Raw genomic sequence first — 10,269 nt, 5'->3', positions numbered from 1 at the left:
GCCCCAGTTCACTTTCTTTCCACCTCAAATGGAACACCTGTGGAAGACAAAGGGAAAATGTTGGAATGGTTGTGTAGTGGATGAAATGACTCCTGCTCAGGGAGATAAAGTAATGAAATGACTCCTGCTCAGGGAGATAAAGTAATGAATGACTCCTGCTCAGGGAGATAAAGTAATGAATGACTCCTGCTCAGGGAGCTAAAGTAATGAATGTCTCCTGCTCAGGGAGATAAAGTAATGAATGACTCCTGCTCAGGGAGATAACATATTAAAGTAATGAATGACTCCTGCTCAGGGAGATAAAGTAATGAATGACTCCTGCTCAGGGAGATAAAGTAATGAATGACTCCTGCTCAGGGAGATAAAGTAATGAATGACTCCTGCTCAGGGAGATAAAGTAATGAATGACTCCTGCTCAGGGAGATAAAGTATTAACGTATTGGAATGACTCCTGCTCAGGGAGATAAAGTAATGGAATGACTCCTGCTCAGGGAGATAAAGTAATGGAATGACTCCTGCTCAGGGAGATAAAGTAATGGAATGACTCCTGCTCAGGGAGATAAAGTAATGGAATGACTCCTGCTCAGGGAGATAAAGTAATGGAATGACTCCTGCTCAGGGAGATAAAGTAATGGAATGACTCCTGCTCAGGGAGATAAAGTAATGGAATGACTCCTGCTCAGGGAGATAAAGTAATGAATGACTCCTGCTCATGGAGATAAAGTAATGGAATGACTCCTGCTCAGGGAGATAAAGTAATGGAATGACTCCTGCTCAGGGAGATAAAGTAATGGAATGACTCCTGCTCAGGGAGATAAAGTAATGAATGTCTCCTGCTCAGGGAGATAAAGTAATGGGGTTGTACCTGACTTTGGGTGTGACTGCAAAACGACACAGTGCCAGCCATCAATGTCTGGTTTTTAATAGAATAGAAATACATGTACCGTTTTGCAGTTGACCAATCAACAGACTAGTGCTGTAAGAAAATATGCATTTAGGTTAAATAGATATTTATTTCCATATATTTCCTCATACAAACATTCACTTCCCCAAAAAAACAACAAAAAAAAACCATTAAATCAATAATAGACTCAATTAAAGTGCAGCCAGGAAACATCCCAAATGGCACCCCGTATAGTAGTGCACTACATTTGACAAGGGACCATAGGCCTCTGGCCAAAAGTAGTGCACTATATAGGGAGCCATTTGGGACACACAGAGTTGTGGTTGTGAATACAATAACCAGTCAGACAGGTCAGAAAGGGAATCATAAAGTCACAGTAGGGAATCCGGAAAGTGAAATGTCAATGGATCACATGTTCCGCTCCCTCCCTCTCCATTGGTCTAAAACACTGGGTGTTGTCCAGGAGCATGTTCTACTCCCTGTTCATTGGTCTAAAACACCAGGGTTGTCCAGGAGGATGTTCTGCTCCCTCTCCATTGGTCTAAAACCCCAGGGGTTGTCCAGGAGCACGTTGTGAAACAACCAGATATGAAAGGCTATAGGAAAGGCTTTGCTCCTCTTCAGAGCGGTAGAAAACAACAGTGACCAGTCCATATGGGACGACTTGAAGCTACACTGAACAAAAATATAAAATTGCGATGTGTAAAAGTGTTGTTCCCATGATTCATGAGCTGGAATAAAAGGAGACAAGATATGTTCCATATACATTTTCTGGCACAAAGTTGTTTACATCCCTGTTAGGGAACATTTCTCCTTTGCCAAGAGAATCTGTTCACCTGACAGGTGTGGCATATCAAGAAGCTGATTAAACAGAACCAATCGTTACACAGGTGCACCTTGTGCTGGGGACAATAAAAAGGCCACACACACAAAAAAAAGTGCAGTTTTGTCACACAACCACAATGTCACAAGTTTTGAGGGAGCGTACACTTGTCATGCTGACTGCAGGAATGTCCACCAGAGCTGATATCAGAGAATTGAATTTTGATTTCTCAAACATAACCCACATCCATCGTTGTTTTTACAGAATTTGGCAGTATGTCCAACCAACCTCAAAAAACCCACCGACCACGTGTATGGCGTCGTGTGGGCGAGCGGTTTACTGATGTCAACGTTGTGAACAGAGTGCCCCGTGGTGGCGGTGGGGTTATGGTATGGGGCAGGTATAAGCTACGGACACAACGAACACAATTGCATTTTAAATTGAGGGCAACTTGGAATGTCCAGAGATACCGTGACGAGATCCTGAGGCTCATTTAAAAATAAAATATGTATCTGTGACCAACAGATATATTTGTTTACATCCGATAGTGAACATTAGACCCTAAATCCATATACTAGGGCCTAATCCATTTATTTCAATCAACTGTTTTCCTTATATGAACCATAACTCAGTAAATTCCTTAATTGTTGCATGTTGAGTTTATATTTTTGTTCAGTATAGACAGGAATGTTTGTGTGTTTCAAGGTGTCCTTATCTCAAGGTAGAAACTGTTGGTAAATTAAATGCACTTCATTGGTTGAGTTGCTACTTCGTCTCAAACCAATATAAATGCGTTGGTATGCATAAAAAGGCGCACGGAATTGCGCCAAAAAACAAAATAGGATTTCCAACAGTGTTCTAGTCACGTGGGCTCCTGTATCCTGAAGCTGAACGCTGCCCAAGTCCTCCACTGGTCATTACCATCCGTTTCTCTTGGGGTCTTTCAGTTTACACTCTGATGAAAGTCGTCCTTAATTTCCGCATCAGTTGCGTTGAGATGGTTCGCTAACTCTTGCGTCACCGCATCTCTGCCTATCTGATCGTTTCTCCTCTTCTCCATGATCAAGTCGTCAAAACTCTGAAATTCAAGGACGTGACTTTTCTTTTCAGAAAACAACATTTTCAACCTGTAGGGGCTGCTTTCCGATACGGATCTCTCCTCCTATTTTAAATTCCCTCTTCCCCGAACCGGCACCACGCAGCAAAGCACTCAGAATTCCTCCAGTACAGCTCTCGGTCTCTCGTTCCTACTTGCTGCACCGCGTTCTGCACCACCACCTCCGGAGGCAGAGCGCGGAATTTATACAGCCCGTTAACTATCCTGCCTCTCTTTCCCTGACTGGCATCTGTCAGGAAATTATTCTTAATTTCAGCCCGGTGCAGGTGAACGACCTGAAAGTCGCCCACATACACAACCCAGTGAGGGTACTGGCCCGTAGCCACGAACTCCACCAAATCCCCCGGTATGCACTTGTTTAAAAGATTCTCAGGTCGAATACGTGCTCATATCAGAGAGTTTGAGATTCTTCTCGTACACAGATTCATCACGGTAGTACACAACACACTCCAGCTCGTTGCAGTTATCGTATTGTTTCCCTTCCTCGTTCTGATCCTTGTCCGGTCCGTCAACACGTTCCTCTTGTTCGTCGTCGTCCGCGGAGAAGATATAGGACACTCCGATCCGGGGCCCCAGCTCATCCTCCGTGTCAAACCCGTTGGGATCCGCGGTCGGAACATTGTCATAAGTCAGATGTGTCAGTTTCTCAACCTGGTTACCCATGCCACTTCCAGGTGGGTGGTGACAACAAAAATAAATGACACGTTTCCACCTGTTCCAGGGGCGGAGGTGGTGAGCTCGGTGCTTTAGGTAGGAAACGTAATTCGATCCGGGTAGGACTTATTTCAAGGTGTGGGAAGGTTCCAATCCATCATCAAATGCTTCCGGTCAAAAATACAATACCGGGATGATGTCCAAAAAGATTCTGGATATCAACCTAGTGAAAAAGAGAGAGGCATGTTTGAGTTTTTTTTAAATGTCCAGGCGGTGATATTTGACATTGTCCCGTTAAACTCTTTGAGAGCGGTAGGTCGACATTTCAAACAGGTGTATGCACCTGTTTAAACCGGTTAGCAGGCATTTTAAATCAAGAAAATAAACGCCGTTTTTACTCAACCCCCAAGGTCTTGTAGATATTGAAAGTACATCACCGACGAGCCATTTGTTATTATCATCCACAGGAAACGACATATAACTGTCTACAGCTTGGTTTTCGGTCTCCTTTCTCAGAAGACTCCGGCTATACGCGATCGACTCCACCGTGGTTTCTGTGTGAACTGAAACTACCGGCTTGTTGCAGCGAGCCTCACAACGGCTTTATTACGACGGTGTGTCTCTTAAAGAGACAGCGCACATTTATTACGTCCAACAAGTGATAACCACTAGACCACGTCCTATACTCGTGCATTACTTCCTATTTGTTTTCCTTCTTCTCCTTATCGTGGGGCAAAACCGACGTGGCGTTTGGTTTATGCCATATGTTCACCAGATGCACATGCAGTTTGCCATATCTGTTTTTTGTTGTGTTTTTTTCTACCGGATGTCCTAGCCTGCATTTTTATTTTTTTGTACTTGATGCACACGTGCCTCGCAATGCTGCCGAACGGTTTGAAGCGTGGAGAAGATCATTTAGACAACCAACGCTAATAATTAGAACAAGATGCCAGGTGTTCTCCTATGGACCTACTGGTTTCATAGACTGGCAGAGATACCAACAGACTGGGACACCCAGAGGGTCTATTTACAGTTTCAGATTGTGTTACTGACCTCAGTGCTTTATTTTTAGCTGTTGTTGTGCAGAGTGGCTCCTATCTGTCTGTCTGCTGAGTGGTGACTGGAGTGGGGGGGGGGGGGGTGACTGGAGTGGGTGGGGGGGGTGAGGGTGGGGGGGGGGGGGGGGGGGGGGGGGGGTGAATATCCAATAAATCACTCCTTTATATTTTGAAACATGACATTTGATTTCAGTCGTCTGTCCCTAGAAGGAATGTCTCCCCACCTGTCTGCCTGGCAGGGCTCAGAGAAGAGTGTTACACTGCTTCAAAGACCAACTGTTCAGGTGTTTTACCACCCGAATGAAGCCTGTGTGTTATAGTCCCCTGGTGCCTCTGTAGACTGTCCTGTCCTGTTCTGCCTGCCTGCCTGCCTGCCTGGACACAAGGGTTAAGGTTAGGGATGGGGCACATGGGTTAGGACACATGGGTTAGGACATATGAGTTAGGACACATGGGTTAGGACACATGGTTTAGGGATGGGGCACATGGGATAGGACAGGACACATGGGTTAGGGTTGAGACACATGGGATAGGACAGGACACATGGGGTTAGGACAGGACACATGGGTTAGGACACATGGGTTAGGACAGGACACATGGGTTAGGAAAGGACACATGGGTTAGGAAAGGACACATGGGTTAGGACAGGACACATGGGTTAGGGATGGGACACATGGGTTAGGACAGGACACATGGGGTTAGGGTTGAGACACATGGGTTAGGACAGGACACATGGGTTAGGACAGGACACATGGGTTAGGGTTGAGACACATGGGTTAGGACAGGACACATGGGTTAGGGTTGAGACACATGGGTTAGGACAGGACACATGGGTTAGGACAGGACACATGGGTTAGGAAAGGACACATGGGTTAGGACACATGGGTTAGGACAGGACACATGGGTTAGGACAGGACACATGGGTTAGGAAAGGACACATGGGTTAGGACAGGACACATGGGTTAGGGATGGGACACATGGGTTAGGACAGGACACATGGGTTAGGGTTGAGACACATGGGTTAGGACAGGACACATGGGTTAGGACAGGACACATGGGTTAGGACAGGACACATGGGTTAGGGTTGAGACACATGGGTTAGGACAGGACACATGGGTTAGGGTTGAGACACATGGGTTAGGACAGGACACATGGGTTAGGATCCATGGGTAGACACATGGGTTAGGACAGGAACATGGGTTAGGACAGGACACATGGGTTAGGAAAGGACACATGAGTTAGGACAGGACACATGGGTTAGGGATGGGACACATGGGTTAGGACAGGACACATGGGTTAGGGTTGAGACACATGGTTAGGACAGGACACATGGGTTAGGGATGAGACACATGTGTTAGGACAGGACACATGGGTTAGGGTTGAGACACATGGGTTAGGACACATGGGTTAGGACAGGACACATGGGTTGAGACACATGGGTTAGGACAGGACACATGGGTTAGGGTTGAAACACATGGGTTAGGGATGGGACACATGGGTTAGGACACATGAGTTAGGACACATGGGTTAGGGATGGGACACATGGGTTAGGACACCATGGGTTAGGACACATGGGTTAGGACACATGAGTTAGGACACATGGGTTAGGGATGGGACACATGGGTTAGGGATGGGACACCTGGGTTAGGACACATGGGTTAGGACACATGAGTTAGGACACATGAGTTAGGACACATGGTTAGGGATGGGACACATGGGTTAGGGATGGGACACATGGGTTAGGGATGGACACATGGGTTAGGGTGGGACACATGGGTTAGGACACATGGGTTAGGGATGGGACACATGGGTTAGGGATGGGACACATGGGTTAGGGATGGGACACATGGGTTAGGGATGGGACACATGGGTTAGGACACATGGGTTAGGGATGGGACACATGGGTTAGGGATGGGACACATGGGTTAGGGACACATGGGTTAGGGATGGGACACATGGTTAGGACACATGGGTTAGGGATGGGACACATGGGTTAGGGTTAGGACACATGGGTTAGGGATGGGACACATGGGTTAGGGATGGGACACATGGGTTAGGACACATGGGTTAGGGATGGGACACATGGGTTAGGGATGGACACATGGGTTAGGACACATGGGTTAGGGATGGGACACATGGATTAGGGATGGGACACATGGGTTAGGGACACCATGGGTTAGGACGCATGGGTTTAGGGATGGGACACATGGGTTAGGGATGGGACACATGGGTTAGGGATGGGACACATGGGTTAGGACAGGACACATGGGTTAGGACACATGGGTTAGGACAGGACACATGGGTTAGGACACATGGGTTAGGACAGGACACATGGGTTAGGACAGGACACATGGGTTAGGGATGGGACACATGGGTTAGGGATGGGACACATGGGTTAGGGATGGGACACATGGGTTAGGGATGGGACACATGGGTTAGGACACATGGGTTAGGGATGGGACACATGGGTTAGGGATGGGACACATGGGTTAGGACACATGGGTTAGGGATGGGACACATGGGTTAGGACACATGGGTTAGGGATGGGACACATGGGTTAGGGTTAGGACACATGGGTTAGGGATGGGACACATGGGTTAGGGATGGGACACATGGGTTAGGACACATGGGTTAGGGATGGGACACATGGGTTAGGACACATGGGTTAGGGATGGGACACATGGGTTAGGGATGGGACACATGGATTAGGGATGGGACACATGGGTTAGGACACATGGGTTAGGACGCATGGGTTAGGGATGGGACACATGGGTTAGGATGGGACACATGGGTTAGGGATGGGACACATGGGTTAGGACAGGACACATGGGTTAGGACACATGGGTTAGGACAGGACACATGGTTAGGACAGGACACATGGGTTAGGACAGGACACATGGGTTAGGGATGGGACACATGGGTTAGGGATGGGACACATGGGTTAGGGATGGGACACATGGGTTAGGGATGGGACACATGGGTTAGGGATGGGACACATGGGTTAGGGATGGGACACATGGGTTAGGGATGGGACACATGGGTTAGGGATGGGACACATGGGTTAGGGATGGACACATGGTTAGGGATGGGACACATGGGTTAGGGTTGAGACACATTACAACACAGTATATATACATAATATGACATTTGAATTGTCTTTATTATTTTGGAACTTCTGTGAGTGTAATGTTTACTGTTTAATTTGTATTGTTTATTTCACTGTTGTTTATTATCTACTTCAGTTGCTTTGCAATGTCAACATGTGTTTCCCATGCATACATTTCAATTGAATTGAGAGAGAGAGAGAGAGACCAGAGAGAGCAGAGAGAGATCTGAGAGAGAGAGTCAACATGTGTTTCCCATGCAATACATTTCAATTCAGAACAAGGGTCTCTTGGTGTTTCTGATGGATTCTAAAACAGCCCAGTCAGTAACAGAAACAGCCCAGTCAGTAACAGAACAGCCCAGTCAGTAACAGAACAGGACCTCTTGGTGTTTCTGATGGATTCTAAAACAGCCCAGTCAGTACAGAACAGACCAGTCAACAGAACAGCCCAGTCAGTAACAGAACAGCCCAGTCAGTAACAGAACAGCCCAGTCAGTAACAGACACAGCCCAGTCAGTAACAGAACAGTCCAGTCAGTAACAGAACAGCCAGTCAGTAACAGAACAGCCCAGTCAGTAACAGAACAGCCCAGTCCAGAGTAAACAGAACAGACCAGTCAGTAACAGAACAGCCAGTCAGTAACAGAACAGGGTCACTTGGTGTTTCTGATGGATTCTAAAACAGCCCAGTCAGTAACAGAACAGACCAGTCAGTAACAGAACAGCCAGTCAAGTAACAGAACAGCCCAGTCAGTAACAGAACAGCCCAGTCAGTAACAGAACAGCCCAGTCAGTAACAGAACAGGGTCACTTGGTGTTTCTGATGGATTCTAAAACAGCCCAGTCAGTAACAGAACAGCCCAGTCAGTAACAGAACAGCCCAGTCAGTAACAGAACAGCCCAGTCAGTAACAGAACAGCCCAGTCAGTAACAGAACAGGGTCTCTTGGTGTTTCTGATGGATTCTAAAACAGCCCAGTCAGTACAGAACAGCCCAGTCAGTAACAGAACAGCCCAGTCAGTAACAGGAACAGGACTTTATTGTTATTCCACCTGCAGACAGTAGGAGCAGGACATGTTCCCTAAACCATGTTCCCTACCCCATGTTCCCTAACCCATGTTCCCTAACCCATGTACCCTAACCCTAACATATGTGCCCTAACCCATGCCATGTACCATAACCCATGTGCCCTAACCCATGTTCCATAAACCACGTGCCCTAAACCATGTTTCCTAACCCATGTTCCCTACCCCATGTTCCCTAACCCATGCTCCCTAACCCATGCTCCCTAACCCATGTTCCCTAACCCATGTACCCTAACACATGTACCCCAGCCCATGTACCATAACCCATGTGCCCTAAACCATGTTTCCTAACCCATGTTCCCTAACCCATGTACCCTAACACTTACATATGTGCCCTAACCCATGTACACTGACCCATGTACCATAACCCATGTGCCCTAAACCATGTTTCCTAACCCATGTGCCCTAACCCTAACCCATGTGCCCTAATCCTACCCCATGTTCCCTAACCCATGTGCCCTAACCCTAACCCATGTTCCCTAACCCATGTTCCCTAACCCATGTACCCTAACCCATGTTCCCTAACCCATGCACCCTAACCCATATGCCCTACCCCATGTTCCCTAACCCATGTTCCCTAATCCATGTTCCCTAACCCTAACCCATGTTCCCTAACCCATGTTCCCTAACCCAAGTTCCCTAACCTATGTTCCCTAACCCATGTTCCCTAACCCATGTCCCCTAACCCTAACCCATGTACCATAAACCATGTTTCCTAACCCATGTGCCCTAACCCTAACCCATGTTTCCCTAACCCTACCCCATGTTCCCTAACCCATGTGCCCTAACCCTAACCCATCTGCCCTAACCCTACCCCATGTTCCCTACCCCATGTGTCCTAACCCATGTACCCTAACCCATGTTCCCTAACCCATGCACCCTAACCCATGTTCCCTACCCCATGTTCCCTAACCCATGTCCCCTAATCCATGTTCCCTAACCCTAACCCATGTTCCCTAACCCATGTTCCCTTACCCCAACCCATGTGCCCTAACCCTTGTGCACTAACTCATGTCCCCTAACCCATGTTCCCCAACCCATGTACCCTAACCCATGTTCCCTAACCCATGTTCCCTAACCCATGTTCCCTAACCCTACCCCATGTTCCCTAACCCATGTCCCCTAATCCATGTTCCCTACCCCATGTTCCCTAACCCTACCCCATGTTCCCTAACCCATGTTCCCTAACCCATGTTCCCTACCCCATGTTCCCTAAATCTAACCCATGTTCCCTAACCCCTGTTCCCCAACCCATGTACCCTAACCCATGTACCCTAACCCTACCCCATGTTCCCTAACCCATGTTCCCTGACCCATGTTACCTAACCCATGTTCCCTAACCCATGTTCCCTAACCCATGTACCCTAACCCATGTTCCCTAACCCATGCACCCTAACCCATGTTCCCTAACCCATGTTCCCTAACCCATGTCCCCTAATCCATGTTCCCTAACCCTAACCCATGTTCCCTAACCTATGTCCCTAATCCATGTCCCCTAACCCATGTTCCCTAACCCTAACCCA

The 10,269-nt window shown here is 47.6% G+C and overlaps 1 pseudogene; it reads right to left on the bottom strand.

Moving 5' to 3' along the window:
* Window positions 1-2,227: 2,227 nt before the first annotated feature.
* LOC116362339 (protein LRATD2-like) lies at window positions 2,228-4,106 on the bottom strand (annotated as a pseudogene).
* Window positions 4,107-10,269: the final 6,163 nt, after the last annotated feature.

Source organism: Oncorhynchus kisutch, unplaced genomic scaffold (assembly GCF_002021735.2).
Source record: "Oncorhynchus kisutch isolate 150728-3 unplaced genomic scaffold, Okis_V2 scaffold829, whole genome shotgun sequence".
NCBI lineage: Eukaryota > Metazoa > Chordata > Actinopteri > Salmoniformes > Salmonidae > Oncorhynchus > Oncorhynchus kisutch.
The sequence above is the reverse complement of the archived record's forward strand: the minus strand, read 5'-3'. Positions and strand labels throughout refer to the sequence as shown.